The sequence below is a fragment of the Delphinapterus leucas genome, chromosome 2, assembly GCF_059928025.1.
Source record: "Delphinapterus leucas isolate spDelLeu-1000000601 "Yukka" chromosome 2, BTC_Dleu_Yukka2, whole genome shotgun sequence".
NCBI lineage: Eukaryota > Metazoa > Chordata > Mammalia > Artiodactyla > Monodontidae > Delphinapterus > Delphinapterus leucas.
Window position 1 is genome coordinate 11,353,451 of NC_143130.1, and position 21,052 is coordinate 11,374,502.

Below are 21,052 nucleotides of genomic sequence, written 5' to 3' on the forward strand. Positions count from 1 at the left end.
GAGAAGATAAACAAAATTGATAAACCATTAGCCAGACTCACCAAGAAAAAAAGAGAGAAGACTCAAATCAATAGAATTAGAAATGAAAAAGGAGAAGTAACAACTGACACTGCAGAAATACAAAGGATCATGAGAGATTACTACAAGCAACTATATGCCAATAAAATGGACAACCTGGAAGAAATGGACAAATTCGTAGAAAAGCACAACCTTGCAAGACTGAACCAGGAAGAAATAGAAAATATAAACAGACAAATCACAAGCACTGAAATTGAGACTGTGATCAAAAATCTTCCAACAAACAAAAGCCCAGGACCAGATGGCTTTGCAGGCCAATTCTACCAAACATTTAGAGAAGAGCTAACGCCTATCCTTCTCAAACTCTTCCAAGATATAGCAGAGGGAGGAACACTCTCAAACTAATTCTATGAGACCAGCATCACCCTGATACCAAAACCAGACAAAGATGTCACAAAGAAAGAAAACTACAGGCTAATGTCACTGATGAATATAGATGCAAAAATCCTCAACAAAATACTAGCAAACAGAATGCAACAGCACATTAAAAGGATCATACACCATGATCAAGTGGGGTTTATCCCAGGAATGCAAGGATTCTTCAATATACGAAAATCAATGAATGTGATACACCATATTAACAAATTGAAGGAGAAAAACCATATGATCAACTCAATAGATGCAGAAAAAGCTTTTGACAAAATTCAACACCGATTTATGATAAAAACCCTCCTGAAAGTAGGCATAGAGGGAACTTACCTCAACATAATAAAGGCCATATATGACAAACCCACAGCCAACGTCGTTCTCAATGGTGAAAAACTGAAACCATTTCCACTAAGATCAGGAACAAGACAAGGTTGCCTACTCTCACCACTATTACTCAACATAGTTTTGGAAGTTTCAGCCACAGCAATCAGAGAAGAAAAAGAAATAAAAGGAATCCAAATTGGAAAAGAAGAAGTAAAGCTTTCACTGTTTGCAGATGACATGGTACTATACATAAAGAATCCTAAATACTCTACCAGAAAACTACTGGAGCTAATCAATGAATTTGGTAAAGTAGCAGCATACAAAATTAATGCACAGAAATCTCTTGCATTCCTATATACTAATGATGGAAAATCTGAAAGACAAATTAAGGAAACACTCCCATTTACCAGTGCAACAAAAAGAAAAAGATACCTAGGAATAAACCTACCTAAGGAGACAAAAGATCTGTAGGCAGAAAAGTATAAGACACTGATGAAGGAAATTAAAGATGATACAAACAGATGGAGAGATATATCATGTTCTTGGATTGGAAGAATCAACATTGTGAAAATGACTATACTACCCAAAGCAATGTACAGATTCAGTGCAATCCCTATCAAACTACCAGTGGCATTTTTCACAGAATTAGAACAAAAAAATTCACAATTTGTATGGAAACACAAAAGACTCCGAATAGTCAAAGCAATCTTGACAAAGAAAAACAGAGCTGGAGGAATCAGACTCTCTGACTTCAGACTATACTACAAAGCTACAGTAATCAAGACAGTATGGTAATGGCACAGAAACAGAAATACAGATCACTGGAACAGGATAGAAAGCCCAGAGATAAGCCCACGCTCATATGGTCACCTTATTTTTGATAAAGGAGGCAAGAATATACAATGGAGAAAAGACAGCCTCTTCAATAAGTGGTGCTGGGAAAACTGGACAGCTACATGTAAAAGAATTAAATTAGAACACTCCCTAACACCATACACACAAATAAACTCAAAGTGGATTAAAGACCTAAATGTAAGGTCAGACACTATAAAACTCTCAGAGGAAAACATAGGCAGAACACTCCATGACATAAATCACAGCGAGATCCTTTTTGACCCACCTCCTAGAGAAATGGAAATAAAAACCAAAATAAACAAATGGGACCTAATGAAAATTAAAAGCTTTTGCACAGCAAAGGAGACCATAAACAAGATGAAAAGACAACCCTCAGAATGGGAGAAAATATTTGCAAACGAAGCAACTGACAAAGGAGTAATCTCCAAAATTTACAAGCAGCTCATGCAGCTCAATATCATAAAAACAAACAACCCAATCCAAAAATGGGCAGAAGACCTAAATCGACATTTCTCCAAAGAAGACATACAGATGGCCACAAACACACGAAAGGTTGCTCAACATCACTAGTCATTAGAGAAATGCAAATCAAAACTACAATGAGGTATCACCTCACACTGTACTGATGATGGTCAGTACGGCCATCATCAAAAAATCTACAAACAATAAATGCTGGAGAGGGTGTGGAGAAAAGGGAACCCTCCTGCACTGTTGGTGGGAATGTGAATTGGTACAGCCACTATGGAGAACAGTATGGAGGTTCCTTAAAAAACTACAAATAGAACTACCATATGACCCAGCAATCCCACTACTGGGCATATACCCTGAGAAAACCATAATTCAAAAAGAGTCATGTACCACAATGTTCATTGCAGCTCTATTTACAATAGCCCAGAGATGGAAACAACCTAAGTGTCCATCATCGGATGAATGGATAAAGAAGATGTGGCACATATATACAATGGAATATTACTCAGCCATAAAAAGAAACGAAATTGAGCTATTTGTAATGAGGTGTATAGACCTAGAGTCTGTCAGACAGAGTGAAGTACGTCAGAAAAAGAAAAACAAATACCATATGCTAACACATATATAAGGAATCTAAAAAAAAACAAAAAAAGAGGTTATGAAGAACCTAGGGGCAGGACAGGAATAAAGACACAGACGTAGAGACTGGACTTGACGACATGGGGAGGGGGAAGGGTAAGCTGGGACGAAGTGAGAGAGTGGTATGGACTTATACATACTACGAAACATAAAATAGCTAGTTGGAAGCAGCCGCATAGCACAGGGAGATCAGCTTAGTGCTTTGTGACCACCTAGAGGGGTGGGATAGGGAGGGTGGGAGGGAGACGCAAGAGGGAGGAGATATGGGGACATATGTATATGTATAGCTGATTCACTTTGTTATGAAGCAGAAACCAACACACCATTGTAAAGCAATTATACTCCAATAAAGATGTTAAAAAAAAAAAAAAAAAAGGAACTACCAAGATGTCAGTAATTGGAGCAGAGAGACGAGAACAGGGTAGCGTAAGATGATGCCAGATGGTGGAGAAACCTGAACTCATCCAGATGGTGGATGGCCAGTACTTTGAACAGATGATGGGTCATGAAGCACATGGAGCAGAGGAGTGATGTGATGTGACTCAGGGGTTGGGATGACCACTCAGGTTGCTCTATGGAGATTGTTGGTGGCAAGAATGAAAGCAGGAGAACCAGTTAGGAGGCTACTGCAATTGGCCCAGCAAGAAGTGGTGGTGGACTAGGGGCAGAGGAGGGAAAAAGTGGTCAGGTTCCAGGTACATTCTGAAGGTGAGCTGATAGCTCACGATTTATCTGCCCACAGTGTTGGTTGTTTTTTTTTTTTTTGCGGTACGCGGGCCTCTCACTGCTGTGGCCTCTCCCGCTGCAGAGCACAGGCTCTGGACACGCAGGCTCAGCGGCCACGGCTCACGGGCCCAGCCGCTCCGCGGCATGTGGGATCTTCCCGGACCGGGGCATGAACCCGTGTCCCCTGCATCGGCAGGCGGACTGTCAACCACTGCGCCACCAGGGAAGCCCTGCCCACAGTGGTTTTAAGAAATATTGATACTTAATAACCTTCCCAACTATGTAGTACTTACTATGGTTCAGGCATCACACTGAGCAATTAACATAAACTAATTTGCTCCTTACAGCAACACTGTGAAGTAGGTTCTACTTGTATTCCCATTTATGGATGAGGAAATTGAGGCAAAGAGCAGTGAGGTAATTTGACCAGCATCACATAGTGGTAGATGATGGAGCTGGGTTGTGAGCCCGAGCAACCTGGCTTCAGAGTCTGTGCTTTAAGTATATGCTATCTGACTTCTCAAGGTTAATGTATAAGGGAATTAATAACTATGTTGACCAGGTGAACCTTATTGAATCAAAAAATTGAGAAAAAATATTTTAATGGCCATTCATTAAAAAATTAAGAGTCTCAAACAAAAATTTCAGAAATACCTTTTTACCTTTTGTTAAGAAAAAGATAAACAGGGACTTCCCTGGTGGTGCAGTGGTTAAGAATGCACCTGCCAATGCAGGGGACACGGGTTCGAGCCCTGGTCCGGGAAGATCTCACATGCTGCCGAGCAACTAAGCCCGCCTGCCACAACTACTGAAGCCCTAGAGCCTGTGCTCCGCAACAAGAGAAGCCACCACAATGAGAAGCCCGCGCACCGCAATGAAGAGTAGGCCCCACTCACCATGACTAGAGAAAGCCCGCACTCAGCAACAAAGACCCAACGCAGCCAAAAATAAATAATAAAGATCTAAAGAAAAACAATTAAAAGACAAAAAAAGATAAACCAATTGTTAGTGGAGCCACTTTTCACAGGTCCACTTGGGTAAGGCAGAGCTCCCTGGTCACTCTTCATGACCATGGCCATGTGAATGGTGAGTGCTGTTAAGACTGCACTGAAGGTGACCCTTTGGAAAAGCACTGACTCCAAAACGGGGCTGGACATGAAGAATCAGAGCACTAGGGCCATGGCTGCCTGTCTTTTGGGGAATTCTTTCTTTCTGGTACTTTGCTTTTGTTTTTGCCTTGTTGAAAGAGTGCCCTTTATCAAGGGCACAACATAAGCCAATGGTCCCTTTTTAAAATTATCAATAAGAATTTCTGGAAATTTTTATGCTTTTCATAACCATCTCTCTAGTGCCAATCTTTCTGAGATCTCCTGAGAAGTGGGTCAAGATTTGGCCAAGGTCTCTGAGTTGTTCCATAACAGAGCTGGGATCAGAATGTTCCTGATGTTTTCATAGATGGTGGTGAGCTCAGCCCGTGACAGGTGTTTCTGTTATTTCATCAGATAAAACTGTTGTGGAAGAGCTGGGCACACACATTCTGAAGTCTGTGCACAAAGAGGTGGGTGATCATCCATGTTTTCAGAGTCTAAGGCTACATTTTGCTTAATGTTCTCTTTGAGTTTAACTTCAAGACTTCCTGCCAGTGCAGAAAGCTGTACACATTAAGGAAAGTTGGATGGTTCAATAATACACCTGATTATAATTCTAACTTCAGGAAGCAACACATTTCAAATCTTTTCCCAGTACATTTGCTAGAGTCATCCGAAGTACAACAGATGAGGCATAAAATCTTTTATGAGCCAGTAAATAGAAGCTTCTGCTGAACAATGTTTCAAGTAAGATCAAAGTACTCCTTCTTTTCAGTCCTATAAAATGGAGAGCTTTATTTAGCCATTTACTCCAGACTAAAAGAAGGAGAAAAAGTTTGCCAGATCAAAGATGAATCTTCAGGTTTCTTTTATTCACACCTGTCAACAAACAGGAGAAACTAAGCTGTAACACCTCTTTCCTAAGAACCCATTATCAGCCTGTGTGTGTGTCTGTATGCGTGCTCGTGCATGTGTGCGTGTTCTCACCACATGCTCTGTGAATATGTGTGTGCGTGAAAGTGTATCTTAGAATACTTGGGCTTCAAGATTATTTTAGCATCAGGAGAAACAGAAAGAAGATTTACAAATGGGAAATTAACCAATAGTTCGATAGACGTGTGGTTTTCTTTGATCTTCAAAATACCACCTCCTAGAAAAGGGAACCCTCCTACACTGTTGGTAGGAATGTTAAGTTAGTACAGCCACTATGGAAAACAGTATTGAGGTTCCTCAGGAAACTAAAATTAGAACTGCCATATGATCCAGCAATCCCACTCCTGGGCATATATCCAGACAAAACTATAATTCAAAAAGATACATGCACTGCTATGTTCATAGCAGCACTATTCACAATAACCAAGACACGGAAACAACCTAAATGCCCATCAACAGATGAATGGATAAAGAAGATGTGGTACATATATACAATGGAATACTACTCAGCCATAAAAAAGAATGAAATAATGCCATTTGCAGCAACATGGATGGACCTAGAGATTATCATACTAAGTGAAGTTAAGTCAGAAAGAGAAAGACAAATACCGTATGATGTCACTTACGGAACCTAAAATATGACACAAATGAACCTATCTATGAAACAGAAACAGAATGGACATAGAGAAGAGACTGGTGCTTGCCAAGAGGGAGTGGGGAGGGAGAGGGATGGATTGGGAGTTTGGGATTAACAGATGAAAATTGGTATATATAGAATGAATAAGCAGCAAGGTCCTACTGTACAGCACAGGGAACTATATTCAATATCTTCTGATAAACCATAATGGAAAAGAATATGAAAAATAAGGTATACATATGTAGAACTGAGTCACTTTGCTGTACAGCATTAACACAACATTGTAAATCAACTATATTTCAATTAAAAGTTAAATTAAATTTAAAAAATCACCTTTATCTCATCCACACAGGATAAGATTTAAAAATTATATTTCTATGCTCATAGCTTTACTGAGAAAACATTAAATTCGAATGTTAATTGATGCTCTTTATTCTTCCAGGTAACACAACTAGTTGAAGTATGGGCTCCTGAGATACCCAGCTTCACAAGGACTGTTTAGCACTGACAAAGGAGAAGGGAAGACATGAAAGTTTTCTATATTTTTTGGGGGGGAGAAATATTTTTTTAATACATTTCTTTCTTTCTTTCCTTCCTTCCTCCCTCCCTTCCTCCCTTCCTTCCTTCCTTCCTTCCTTCCTCCCTCCCTCCCTCCCTTCCTTCCTTCTGGCTGTGTTGGGTCTTCGTTGCTGCACACGGGCTTTCTCTAGTTGTGGCGAGCGGGGGCTACTCTTTGTTGCGGTGAGTGGGCTTCCCATTGCGGTGGTTTCTCTTGTTACGGAGCACGGGCTCTAGGCACATGGGCTCTTCAGTAGCTGTGGCACGTGGGCTCAGTAGTTGTGGCGCACGGGCTTAGTTGCTCCGTGGCGTGTGGGATCTTCCCGGACCGGGGGTTGAACCCATGTCCCCTACATTGGCAGGCAGATTCTTAACCACTGTGCCACCAGGGAAGTCCTGAAAGCTTTCTATTTTGCAGTAAGTTTTTGCCCATAGTTTGAAAGCTTTCTGTTTTTCCCATAATTTAGAGATGATTCATATTTCATTCCATAAGAAGTCAAAATATTTCACCTTCAAAACGCTGCAAGCATTCTCTTTAGAAAATTAACTTATTTCAATATTCATCATGCCCAGGAGGGCATAGTGGAGTTATAAGAACAAAGGCTTACGCATCAGAGAGCCCAGGGTTCAAATCCTGGCTTTGCCACTTCCTGCTATGACCTTCCGTATATGTCATTCACCCCCATTTAGGCTCTGCTTCATCAATGAAAAGGGGATAAAACGACCTTCTTTCAAAATTATGATAAGAATTAGTGACGTTAGTAGGTTTCCAGACATACAGCAGATACTCAGTAAGTGATTTTAGTATGAATTAAAATAGCATTGTTGGTTTAGATGCTGTCCTACCTTTTCATCATAAAGACACTTCAAATATTTGGTTTTCTGTCCTCTTAGGTAATAAGAAGCTTTCAGAATGCGTTTACTCTGATCACGCTCTCTGTTCTGACCTTGCTTCTCTCTGGTATTTTTATTTTATTCTGCTTTTAACTCCCTTAAAGAATTCATTGGGATTGACACTTATTTACAGTTTTCTGGAAAACACGACTACCAATTTATTTTTCTCACCATCGCTTCACATACTCTGCTTCTTCCTCCTAGGTTTATTATGCTTCTTAGTAAATTTTTTTTCATTTTTTTATTTTGAAATAATTACAGATTCACAGAAAGTTGGAAAGAAATATACAGGGAGGTCCCACGCACCCTTCCCCTGCTTCCACCAATGATGACCTCTTGTATAATAACAAAACCAGGCCGTTGGCATTGGGACCACCCACAGAGCTTACTCAGATTTACATGTGTGTGTAATTCTATGAAAATTAACTGTGTGACTACTACCCCAATCACAATACGTAATTGTATCATCGTAACAAGTCCCCCTCATGCTACCCCTGTGTAGAAACCCCTTAACCCCTGGCAACTACTAATTTGTTCCCCATTTGTATAATTTTATTTAAATAGTGTTTTAAGTAAATGGAATAGTACCTTTAGAAATTGGTGCTTCCCCCCCCCCCCCCACAGACACTGAATAATCCCCTTCAGGTACATCCAAGATGTTGCAAGAATCAACAGTTTTTCCCTTTTTATGGCAGCAGTATTCCAAGGTATGGAGGTACTGCATTTTACTTACTATTTGCCCACTGAAGGACATTTGCATAGTTTCCAGCTGTTGGTATTACAAACAAAGCTGCTGTTAACATCCATGTACGAGTTTCTTGGTGAATATAAGTATTCATTTTCCTGAGATAAAAGCCAAATACTGTAAATGCTGAGTCATACTATAAGTCCATTTTTAGTTTTTTTTTTTTTTTTTTTGCGGTACGCGGGCCTCTCACTGCTGTGGCCTTTCCCATTGCGGAGCACAGGCTCCAGACGCGCAGGCTCAGCGGCCATGGCTCACGGGCCCAGCCGCTCCGCGGCACGTGGGATCTTCCCAGACCGGGGCACGAACCCACGTCCCCTACATCGGCAGGCGGACTCTCAACCACTGCGCCACCAGGGAAGCCCCCATTTTTAGTTTTAAACGAAACTGTAAAACTGTTTTCCAGAGTGACTGTACCATTTTACATTCCCACCAGCAATGTATGAGTGACCCAGTTTATCTGCATCCTTGTTAACACTTGGTGTTATCATTATTTTAAATTTCAACCACTCTGACATATGTGTAGTGATGTCTCTGCACTATATTTAAATATGCACCTCCCAAAAAGCTAATGATGAACATATTTCCATGTCCTTATTTACTATCCATACATCCTTTCCAGTTGAAATGTCTCTTACCGTATTTTGTCCATTTTCTAATTGGATTGTTTGATTTTTTACTGTTGAGTTTGAGATCTTTGTATATTTTAAATATTAGTCCTTTGTCAGTTACATGACTACAAATATTTTCCTCCCAGATTGTAGCTTATATTTTCATTTTAACAGGGTCCATGTTTTTGGACCCTTCTTTGGAGAAGGTCTATTTTATCAGCTTTTCTTTTTATGGATTGTGCTTTCGGTGTCACGTCTAAGAACTCTTCACAAAGCTCCAAGTCCAGAATAACATCTCTTATCTTTTTCTAAAGGTTTTTATAGTTTTACATTTTACATTAAAGTCCATGATCTAGGGCTTCCCTGGTGGCGCAGCGGTTGAGAGTCCGCCTGCCGATGCAGGGGACACGGGCTCGTGCCCCGGTCCGGGAAGATCCCACATGCCGTGGAGCGGCTGGGCCCGTGAGCCATGGCCGCTGAGCCTGCGCGTCCGGAGCCTGTGCTCCGCAACGGGAGAGGCCACAACACTGAGAGGCCCGCGTAGCGCAAAAATAAATAAATAAATAAAATCCATGATCTATTTTGAGTTAATTTTTGTACTAGTGTGAGAATTAGGTTAAAGTTCTCTTTTCTGCCTGTGGATGTCCAATCAATCCGGTATGACTTGTTGAAAAAGCCGTCTTTCTTTCATTGAATTGCTTTTGCAATTTTGTCAAAAATCAGTTCAGCATAATTTTATGGGTGTATTTCTGGGTTCTCTATTCTGTTTCCTTGATCTATGTGTCTACCCCCCTGCTGATATGGTACAGTCTTGATTTCTATAGCTCTATGGTAAGGCTTGAAATCAGGTAGATTGAGTTCTCGCGTTCTATTCTTTTTCAAAATTGTCTTAGCTATTCTAAATATTCTATAAAAGGCTCCTTTGCCTTTTTATATAAATTTCAGAATAAGCTTGTGTATGTTTCAAAAAAAAAATCTTGCTGTGATTTTAATAGGAATTGTTTTAATCCTATAGATCAATTTGGGGAAAACAGACATCTTTACTTTGCTGAGGCTTCCAATCGATGAAAACAGTGTTTCTTCACTTATTAGGTCTTTGATTACTTTCCTCAGCATATTGTAATTTTCAGCATACGGATCCTATCCATGTTTTGTTAGATTTATACTTAATATTTAATTTTCTTCAGAGCAATTGTGAATGCTCTTATGCCTTTTGTTTTTTAGCTTCCAGGTGTTTGCTGTTAGCATACAGAAATGCAATTGAGTTTGTATGTTAATCCTGGATCCTGTGACCTTGCTGAACTCACTTATTCTCCAAGAGGGTTGTTGTCGTTGTTGTTTTGGTACATTCTCTGGGATTTTCTATGTAGATAACATCACTTGGAAACAGAGAGTTTTATATTTTCTTTTCCAAATGGCATACTTTTTATTCCTTTTTCTTGTCTGCTGAGCTGGCTAGAACTTCCCGAATTATGTTGAATAAGAGTGGTGAGGCTGGACATTCCTGCCATGTTCCCAAACTTCGAGGGAAAGCTTTCAGTCTCTCGTTATTAAGTATGATGTTAGCAGTAGGGTTTTTTTTGTAGATGCTCTTTATGATGTGAGAAAGTTCCCCTCCATTCCTAGTTTGCTAGGAGTTTTTAAAAAATCAGGTATGGGTGTTGTTTTTTTCAAATGCTTTTTATGTGCCAATTGATATAATCATATGATTTTTTCTTCTTTAGCCTGTTGATATGGCAGATTACACTGATTGTATTTCAAACACTGAACCAGCCTTGCATACCTGGAATAAATCCCACTCAGTGGTGATGTATTTTTTTAATACATTTTTGGATCTGATTTGCTAATATTTTGTTGAGGATTTTTGTGTGAAATACATATGCTACTAGTTCTTTCAGCCAGAGCCTGTGAATGCTAAATACTCTTAATCCATTTACCTGAAAATGTCTTCTTTTTGCCCTCACCCTTAAGTAATAATTTTGCCGGTTAAAGAAATATTCATTCAAAGTGATATTTTCCCCAGGCTTTTGAAGATATTATCCCACCGTTGTCTGCCTTCTTCTTGCTTTCTCTTTTCAGTATAGTGGTTTAGCATGTGGGCTCTGCAGACAGACTGCCAGGGTTCAGATCCTGGCTTTGCTGTACCGTGTGTTAGATTCGCGTATCTGGCATAGAGTCAGTGCTCAGTAAGTATTAGCTGCTGTGGTGATTTCTTATATGTAAGCCTCCTTCGTTAGACCCCCTGCATGGCAGGGATCCTTCTTACTCTAATTTCAGAACACCTACAGAATCCAAATTCTTACTGCTTCCACTGCTAACCTTCTCATCTCCCCACATTATGCCAAGACTCCTAACTGGTCTTCGCAACATGTGCCCAGGCCCCTTTTAGTCTATTCCACACCCAGCAGCCACAATACAACCTCTAAAATGGGAGCGATGCCACTGCTCACAATTCTGCAATATAGCCATTCCCATCACGATGAGGACAGCGTAGCCCAAGCCTTTGCCGTTGTCAAAGCCCTATACTGTTCGGCTCCCGGGGCTTCTCCAACCTCATTCCCTACTCCTCTGTTACAGAGTGACTCCAATCACAGTGGTCTCCTTGCTGTTCCCTGAATGCTCTTGGTGTGCCCTTGCTCAAAGTCTTTGCACTGGCTGATCCCTCTGCCTGGAATTCTCCTCCCCCAGACATCTGTGCGGCTCACATCTTCACGTGCTCTGGATCATGGCTCACATTCCACTTTCTCAGTGATGCTCTCCCTGTCCATCCTTTTCAGAATGACAACTCTAACACCTTCATCTCTTCAGCACTCCCTATACCCCTGCCCCTATTTTATTTTTCTCCTTAGTCTTTATACCATCTATTCCCTATTTTATTTGTTTATCCTCCACCTCTCCCAACAGAATAGAAGCTCTAGAAGATCAGAGGGTTGTGACTCTTTTGTTGATTGCACCCAGGGCTGTCTTAGTAGGAACTCAGTCAGTGTTTGTCAAAAGAATGATTTCCTTTCTTCCTACCTAATACAGCACCATGTGTATTGCAGGTATTTAAAATGGACTCAATTAATATGTTAAATTGAACTCTTTTCCTCTTAAAAAGGTTCCTATATTACTTGACTCTTTTTATGAAGGCAAATGAAAGCACATGAAAGAACGCTGCTCTAGAATCATGCAAAACCAAGGGAACTCCCTCCTCCAGGAAAGTCTTCAGCCCTGGCCTCGTCCATCTGCCTCTGCCTTGTCAGTACAACAAGCAGTACCAATACCTGGGTGTTAACTGACCATGACTGGGGCCAGGGTTCCCCTGGGCAGACGAGGGCAGGACGCTGGTGGGGGGAACACCTGAACTGAGGAAACGGGGACATGGTAGAGAGAGGCATGAAGTCCTGTGAAGAGTTCAGCTACCTTTCCACTGTTGGCTCTACCGACATTTCCAAGTGTGTCAAGCTGGGTGATGAGGTGCAAGATAAAGGTAGTTCACCGATCAAATAGGGATCAAAACCAGGAACTGCACAGAGCAGAAGACAAGACAGTCCTAGCTTAGCAGGTTGGCTCCACGGCTTGCTGCAGGAGGATGTGTATCCCCATACTTCTTGTGAGGGTCCTGCCAGTCACGTGGGCTGGAATTAAATACTCTAGTTCAATGACGTGGACAAGGCCAGATATTTAAGGCCTCCACGTTTTCCTGCCAAAGTAGGAGGACTACTTTCCATCCCCTACTGTGAACCGATTAAAGCGCCCTCATGTGGTGCTACATTGTAATGACACGTTAAAATCTTTCCTAGGGCACAATATTACCCTGAATCAGTGATCCCCTGAGCAGAAGCGCCAGCATCACCTAGGAACTAGCTAGAGCTGCAAATTCTTGGGTCTCACCCCAGGTCCACTGAACCATAAATGCGATAAGCAGAGCCAGACGTCTGTGTTTTAATAATATCTCGGCTAAAATTTGAGAACCACTGTCCCAAATGATGTGTCATGAGAAAGGATGCAAAAAGGATTGGCAGGGTGGGTCCCATCTTACTCAGGGGAGGGCTCTCTGATGAGGCCATCTGAGCTTAGCTCTGAATGAAGTGAGGAGGGGCCGTGCAGACATGGTGGCCTGTGAATGGGGGCTGAATCCAGACAGAGAGAGCAGCATGGGTCTATTCCTGATGTGGCACAGCCAAGAGGCCAGTATGGCTGGGTGTATGCACAGCTTCTTCATCTGTGTACTCTTTGATTTATGTAATTTTAAAGACCTTACATGGTTACCATGTGTCTTTAGTTTACTGAAAATTCCTTGAATACAAGAACCAGATTTCATATATTTTTTAAATAACTCACCATGACACCTTTAACAGTGCCAGGAACTGAACAGATTCTTAATAAATGCATAAATACATGAATGGAGAAAAAAATTTGAGAAATGGGCAAAACTTGTGGAGGAAAACAAATGAAGGATTTATTTTTATCATGTTTAGTTTTAATATTACTGGGAGACATTTAGCCAGAGACGTCTGAAAGCCAATTAACACCCTAGAAAAATTCTGAAAGTGGAAAGTTGGTGGGAGTATCATTGTTAATGACATCACCAAACTCCTGAGACCTCAAACTCGGCATGATGACATTCGGAGCTTTTCTTGCTGGAATCCAGTTAAGTCACTTAGATGTGAAGCAACTTTCATTTGCTAAATCTGAGGATGGGGCTGGGGAGACGTCAGACAGAAAAGTAGTCATGGAAGATGAATCTGTCCCAGGAGTTTAAGATTTTCCCTTGCAATGCTAAGAAACCAAGTTGAAGAGGACAGAATAAAACTCAACTTAAAATAAACAGAAACCTTGACGAATCTAATTTTACTGTCTTGAAGAAAGAAATACTTTAAGTTTGTGACAACTGCCATAAACCTGACTGTCCCCTCATATGAGAAAGGAAGTAGGAGGAAAAGAGTGTCCTGAGTCTCTGTGTTAGTGTGCTGGGGCCGCCATAACAAAGCTCCACAGACTGGGGGGCTTCACAACAGAAATCTATTCTCTCACTGTTCTGAAGGCTAGAAGTCTGAGACCAAGGTGTCAGCAGGAATGGTTTCTTCGGAGGCTTCTCTCCTTGGTTCACAGATGGCAGTCTTCCCCCTGTGTCCTCACATGGCCTTCCCTCTGCACCTGCCTGTGTCCTAACCTTCTCTTCTTATAAGGACACCAGTCCTATCGGATGAGGGCCCACCCTTGTGACCTCATTCTAACTTAATTACCTTTTTAAAGGCCTTTCTCCTAAGACAGTCACATTCTGAGGTACTAGGGGTTAGGACTTCAACATACAAACTTGGAGGTGGTGGAATAGGGGAAGATACAGTTTGGCCAATAACAGCCCCTCAGAGAGTGGCTCAAACTGATAAGAAACTAAAGACCATTGTAGTGGTGCCTTGGCACTCACCTACTGTCGTGCTCGAAAGCAGCTTCTGGAATGGAGACTGGACCTCATGCAGATAGGTGAGGTGGATAGGACCTCATCTCCAGACCCAAAGCCACTTAGCTGCAATCCCCTGTCACTGAGCTTACTTGAGAAATTCGATGGAAAATCACCAATTCCTTTGCCTAAGAAGATATACATCTACCCTCTAACAACACAGATGTGAAGTTCCCTCTGTTCTTACACTCTGCCTGAAATAGAAGAAGCTGCCACAAATCTCAGTTTCCAGATGTCAGCAGGCAGCTCTCTGGAGGCCACGTTTAGGATGAGGGCACCAAGGATGGAATCTTACTTGGGTATATGACATAAAGCTGGCTTGCATCTTAATATTATTTTTAGCAGTTCATAGAATCATCTTTAAAAAGCAGGTGCAAAAAATGTGTGCGAACTCTTATAGAATTAGATGCATGTAAAGGATTATGTCTTAAAGTCAGCTTTGAAAAAACAAACTAACTTGGCAAGAAACTCTTAAGGGTGCAATGAATTTTGCACTTACCAGAAAAAATAGCAAGGCATAGTCGACAGATTTTAGGTAGAGTTTTTGAGGCAAAGGAAAACAACAGCAACTGGTAAATGAAAATTTTTCCCCCAAAAGTAGTTCAATGTCTCATCTCTTGTTCCAACCAAACTGTAGCGGAGTATATCAGAGTACATCATCTCAATCCAGATACTTTCAACCTCATCCCTGGAGAGAGTACAGAGTAACAGTTGGTATTATCAGGAATTTGGAATTCCGGGAGAGATTTCTTCTTCAACTCTCTTTTTCCTTTCAAGCCTTCAGCCATGACATGCTTCTCAAATATTCCTCTCTATCTGAAGTTACCCACCCTGATGAGATGATTAATAGCCAAGGGCCAATCACCTGGGGGGCCAGGTGAATTATCAAGACTGTATGAACTCTTTCCATGTATCAGATTAGATCACTAGAAACCTACAGAGTCCAAAAGACATAACCTCTAAAAAGATAGTTTCATACTATGTCCTTGGATTTTGAAGTTTTAGACAAAGAAACTTTCCATAAAACAACTGTTAAATATAACTGTCTATTACATAATATGATGTCAACAGCATTAAGATACAGGGGTTCTTGGACTATAATGTTCTAAATGGGCTGCTATAAACCTCTTCTTTTTTTGCGGTACGCGGGCCTCTCACTGTTGTGGCCTCTCCCGTTGCGGAGCACAGGCTCCGGACGCGCAGGCTCAGCGGCCATGGCTCACGGGCCCAGCCGCCCCGCGGCACGTGGGATCCTCCCGGACCGGGGCACGAACCCGTGTCCCCTGCATTAAACCTCTTCTTAAATCATGAAATTCATGGAGCTCATTACACGTTTCTCCTTTCATCTTCTTTTTTTGTCTCGGTTGCAATCACAGCAATTATTCTTAACCTAATTTTCCTGGCACACATATAATGCCCAACTGCTACTTGTATTAATTCTTGTTTTAATGGTTCTTATACACTATTACTGTTTTAAGCCAAATCAAATCTATTTTGGATGTAGAGAAGTATATTTATACCTTATACAGATAAAACTTGCCTTGCTTTCTTCTGTTGTCTTATGAAACTTGATGAAGAGTTCTTTTTTGAATAAGGGTATTTTAACATCAGGAAAAAAAGCATAAACATTATCTAGGTCTCTGGGTTTGAATGGGGTTTCATGGCTGTGACAGAGAGAGAGAAATATTTCACACTGGCTTATAGGCAGATTGATTTTCTGAAATAGCTTAGGAAACCGAAGTCACCTTTCCAGCTATTTAGCCCTATAGCTCCACCTGCAGTTTAGAAATGTTTGCTGTTAAGTTTACAAAAAGGTGACCTGTGGTCCAGGTTTAGCAACACCCCAGTTGTAAAGGAGGGAACAGAAACAGTACACCCCGAGTCTTCTGCAAGTCTTTTCACTGGTACTCAGCCAACAGACGGCAGACCCTGTAAATTAATGGTGGCTTGGGGAGGGCTCCGACCCTTAGATTCCACCAAACCTTCTATTCACCTTCATTGATGCTTTCCCTACCTGCACCCTGTCTGCAAAGCAATCCTTGAGATGTCGGTAAAGGGCACGGAACTCTGTAGGTACCACATTAACTACATCATTTCCTCAAAGTCTGAGTAATCTGTTCTAAAGTTTCAACCCAGGAATGTTAATAGCAAGGGATTTCGAAAGACATCTGACTAACTTTATTTTTTAAAGTAAGTACAAACAAATCATGACTCTACACAATCTTTTGCAAGAACATTCTTTCATATGGGTGAATTTAAGAGCCAAGTGGGTAAACTTGGATGAGTACTCCCTTCTTTCAGAAAACCTCATATATGAAAATCCAAGCTTGTAAAGGAAAATTGGGGGGTGATTACTTCTATCACAAAAACATGTTTTGCTATACCAGAGGAATTCTTGAAATATTCTTTTCAGTGGTTAATTCCCTGTCCCAAATCCATTTTTTCTCCCTTAGCTTAAAGATTGATTCACTTTTTTAAAAAATTACCTTTCAGCACATTCGTGATATCAAGTGCAAAAAACCTAAGAGACAATCTTTTTGACTCACCCGATATAGCCAAATAGAAGTCCTCGAGGACTCCTGTTATCGAAAGGAAATTTCTTCATAACTTCTCTCTTTCCTTATTCTCCAACGCCCCTTGGTCTACTTAATGTTTTTTACTGTGTGGGTGTTAGCAGTTCAGCATAGCTCATTTGCCAAATGAAATCTTTTATGAAAGTACAACATTCAGAGTAGAGAAAACTCCACAAAACTCCAGAGCTCTGAGGAACACAGTTGGGAAACCACACCTCCAGTTCATTCTCCAGTTCACTGCCAAGTCTCTAAAAGTCATCAGTCTGGATCTACCACTACTTGCCATATTTTCTAGAACGTGAAGAAGGGGCAGGCACTACAACTTCTACAAAAACAGCAAATCAGACCCCATGCATCTGTCAGAGTTCAGTTGCAGAGAACTGAACAAACTCCAGCTTTAAGCAAAAAAACAAACAAACAAAAAAACCCCAGACAGATTTATTAAACGGCTTGTGGAATCACGGAGCTGAATGTTCACTGGAGAACTGGGACGCTGCAGAACCCGTTGGATGGGGAGGAAGCTTCCGGTCCACGGCCACAGCCCTGGACCACTGTGACTCCACTTTGGAAGTCAGGAAGCAGCTGGTCCTGCTGAAAACCAGACCACACCTGTGCCCCCAGGAGGAGAAAAATGGATGCCTGGTGCCCTGACTTTCAACCCTATCAAGCGAGTGACCTCTCAGCAAACGATGCTAAAGAAAACCCAAAGCCTCCACAAATGCCTTGGTCCCTACTTCCAGAACCCAGCGCATCTTCTATTCCAGAATGGGTCTGCCTTCCAGGCTCCAAAGTAAAGGGAGGCACGCCAGAAGGAGATTGGAGTGGACCACGCCAGCCGGTCACCAAATCCTCCCACCCTGTTCACTGAGTTCCCAAGCTAGAGACGATCCTCTGACCTTTTCTTTGATTGCACCTTAAAAAGGTCAGGAATGTGCCCCAAAGCTACTGACCTGCAATCAAACTCTCTTCTGTAAATTTTAGTTTTTATAATATTACATGTCAATCACTACTGGCACTTAGGAAAACAAATTCCGTAAGTGCTTCACTTACTCTATAGAGCAATACTTATCTTTCCATTTGTCTGAAATTCATTTCTTTTTTAAACTATCCTACGGATACCTCTTCACTCTCAATCTAATACGAGGCTCACAGTCTTTGCCCATAAACCTTCTTGGTTTTCCGCTTTACAGATGGACGTTTCCTCCATCTTTTTCTCTAACCTCTTACCCACTCTTCTGCACAGGAGGGGCGATTCTGACAACAGAGAACCTTCTGTTCCTTAAATGCCCCCACCAGCAAATGGTCACCATCACTGTTACCACCTTGAAATAAAAGAACAGCCACGGAGAAGTGACACACGTTGGGCAAGTTCTCCCTCAATTAGTCTAAAATCCTCCCGAGCCTTTTAAAATCATTCTTGCTTGTTGGGTCTGAGTGTTTAACAGGTAATTTGTTACAGAAATGGCAGCACCTCTGGCTGCTGGGCTGGTAAGGGAGGTGCCTTTTCCAAAGCTAACCATTCAGGATACGGTCAACCAAGGCATGTGGCTGCAGGGAGAAGGAAGTTGCTGTTCTTGTTTTCACATGAGTTTTATTTTCAAATTCCTGAGGGTACACAGAAGGGTGGGAACATCTTGTGGCTACCCTTTCCCCCGAGGCCGACCACAAAGAAGCCAGACAGCAGCCCCTGCCCGTGGTTGCATTCCAGACAGACATTTATAAGACAGCAATGATTAAAAGGAAACGACTCCATCATTAAGACCCAGACCTAATATCAGCGGGACAATTTTTCACGGAAATTATTTCTAAGACTCAAATCTACTGCAAAACTGATTTTACTTTCTTTTGTAGACTTCCTTTCTCCTAATGGTCTCTCTTTTCACTGAAGAGAGAGAGGTAAGCAGAAATGGCATAAATTCCACTGAGAAGAATTTCATTTGGTCTCTGGATGGGTGGAGGGCATAGGGGCCCCACCACTCTGTACAAGTGAAGATTTAGAGGTGATAGATTTTTGGAACCCGGTCACGTTATAAATCAGAGCCGCTGATCAAATTCTTTCTTTACCTTTCTGCTTTGTCAATCTCCAAGAGTGACTAGTTGGTCCTCAGCATCAGAAAAGATTTCTGGGTTTTGCTGTCATTTGGTCCTGCCTGAAGTGCCAGAATGAGAAGCTCACATCTTGCATCCAGGACAGCACTGGAGAAAGAATATTATATAGACACCAGCGATGTCTAACTTCTCTGTCCTAAACAGCAGCTTAGGGCTAAACCTTCTCTCTCTTGCATGGCTTCTAAAAGCCTCTGTGCAATGCACCAAGCCCAGCCTCCCCCGGCTCCTCGCTTTCTACTATGCCAAAGTAGTAGAAAGGAGGGATTATCCAAGTGGAAAAATGATTAAGCTGGCAGGTTTATCTCCAGGCACAGGCTGCCTAGAGTGAGAGCAAGGTTGCATCCCCTCCAGGGAGGAGGAGTGGTTGGAGGATTGGTCCAGACGTGACTCCCAGAGCTGGGGAACGGCTCCAGTGACACACTGCGTATGTGCAGAAGCGAAGCCTGGGAGCTGGGCTTTCCCAACTCTGCCTCTTCTGGGCTCTGTGGCTGGAGGTCACCCCATGAGATGTGAAGTCCCTGGGGTGACACACAGGCAGCTACTGGGGTGAGGAGAGTGAGGTACTCTCCTCAGGTGCAAAATTGAAGGCTCCTCCCCACCGAACTCAATAACCAAGATAAAATAATATTTTAATGAGACAATTTTAAAAATCAAAATTAATGCAATAACCCATGATGAACCAACTATGACCATTTTAACTAAACACAAGATCAACAGGACGTGGGAGGGAGATCCTAAAATTCTGTGGATTAAGATAAAAGAAGAGAGGGCAGACAGCAGAAGCAAGAAGAATTACAATTCTGCAGCCTATGGAATGAAAACCACATTCACAGAAAGATAGACAAAATGAAAAGGCAGAGGACTATGTACCAGATGAAGGAACAAGATAAAACCCCAGAAAAACAACTAAATGAAGTGGAGATAGGCAACCTTCCAGAAAAAGAATTCAGAATAATGATAGTGAACATGATGCAGGACCTTGGCAAAAGGATGGAGGCAAAGATCAAGAAGACACAAGAAATGTTTAACAAACACCTAGAAGAATTGAAGAACAAACAAACAGAGATGAACAATACAATAACTGAAGGGAAGAATACACTAGAAGGAATCAGTAGCAGAATAACTGAGGGAGAAGGACGGATAAGTGATCTGGAAGACAGAATGGTGGAATTCACTGCCGCAGAACAGAATAAAGAAAGAAGAGCGAAAAGAAATGAAGACAGCCTAGGAGACCCCTGGGACATTAAACACACCAAGATTTGCGTTATAGGGGTCCCAGAAGGAGAAGAGGGCTAGAAGGGACCTGAGAAAATGTTTGAAGAGATTATCGTCGAAAACTTCCCTAACATGGGAAAGGAAATAGCCACCCAAGTCCAGGAAGTGCAGAGAGTCCCAGGCAGGATAAACCCAAGGAGAAACATGCTGAGACACATAGTAATCAAACTGACAAAAATTAAAGACAAAGAAAAATTATTAACAGCAACAAGGGAAAAATGACAAATCACATACAAGGGAACTCCCATAAGGTTAACAGCTGATTTCTCATCAGCAACCCTACAAGCCAGAAGGGAGTGGCATGATATACTTAAAGTGATGAAAGGGAAGAACGTACAACGGAGATTACTCTACCCGCCAAGGATCTCATTCAGATTCAATGGAGAAATCAAAAGCTTTACAGATGAGCAAAAGCTAAGAGAATTTAGCACCACCAAACCAGTTCTACAACAAATACTAAAGGAACTTTTCTATGCAGGAAACACAAGAGAAGCAAAGGACTTACAATAACAAACCCAAAACAATTAAGAAAATGGTAATAGGAACATACATATTGATAACTACCTTAAATGTAAATAGATTAAATGCTCCAACCAAAAGACACAGGCTCGCTGAATGGATACAAAAATAAGGCCCATATATATGCTGTCTACAAGAGACCCACTTCAGACCTAGGGACACATACAGACTGAAAGTAAGGGGATGGAAAAAGATATTCCATGCA

At 41.6% G+C, this 21,052-nt stretch overlaps 1 protein-coding gene across 23 annotated transcripts in view; it reads right to left on the minus strand.

The window, feature by feature from the left end:
• The window catches only part of KIAA1217 (KIAA1217 ortholog), a 324,087-nt gene that overhangs the window by 142,276 nt on the left and 160,759 nt on the right, over positions 1-21,052 (minus strand). The window contains exon 2 of one of the 23 annotated variants that reach the window (XM_089906411.1): positions 19,009-19,140. The exons of the other annotated variants lie outside the window; for them this stretch is intronic. The gene's annotated coding sequence lies outside the window, so the exon portion shown is untranslated. The remainder of the gene's footprint in view (positions 1-19,008; positions 19,141-21,052) is intronic. 23 annotated transcript variants of the gene reach the window in all.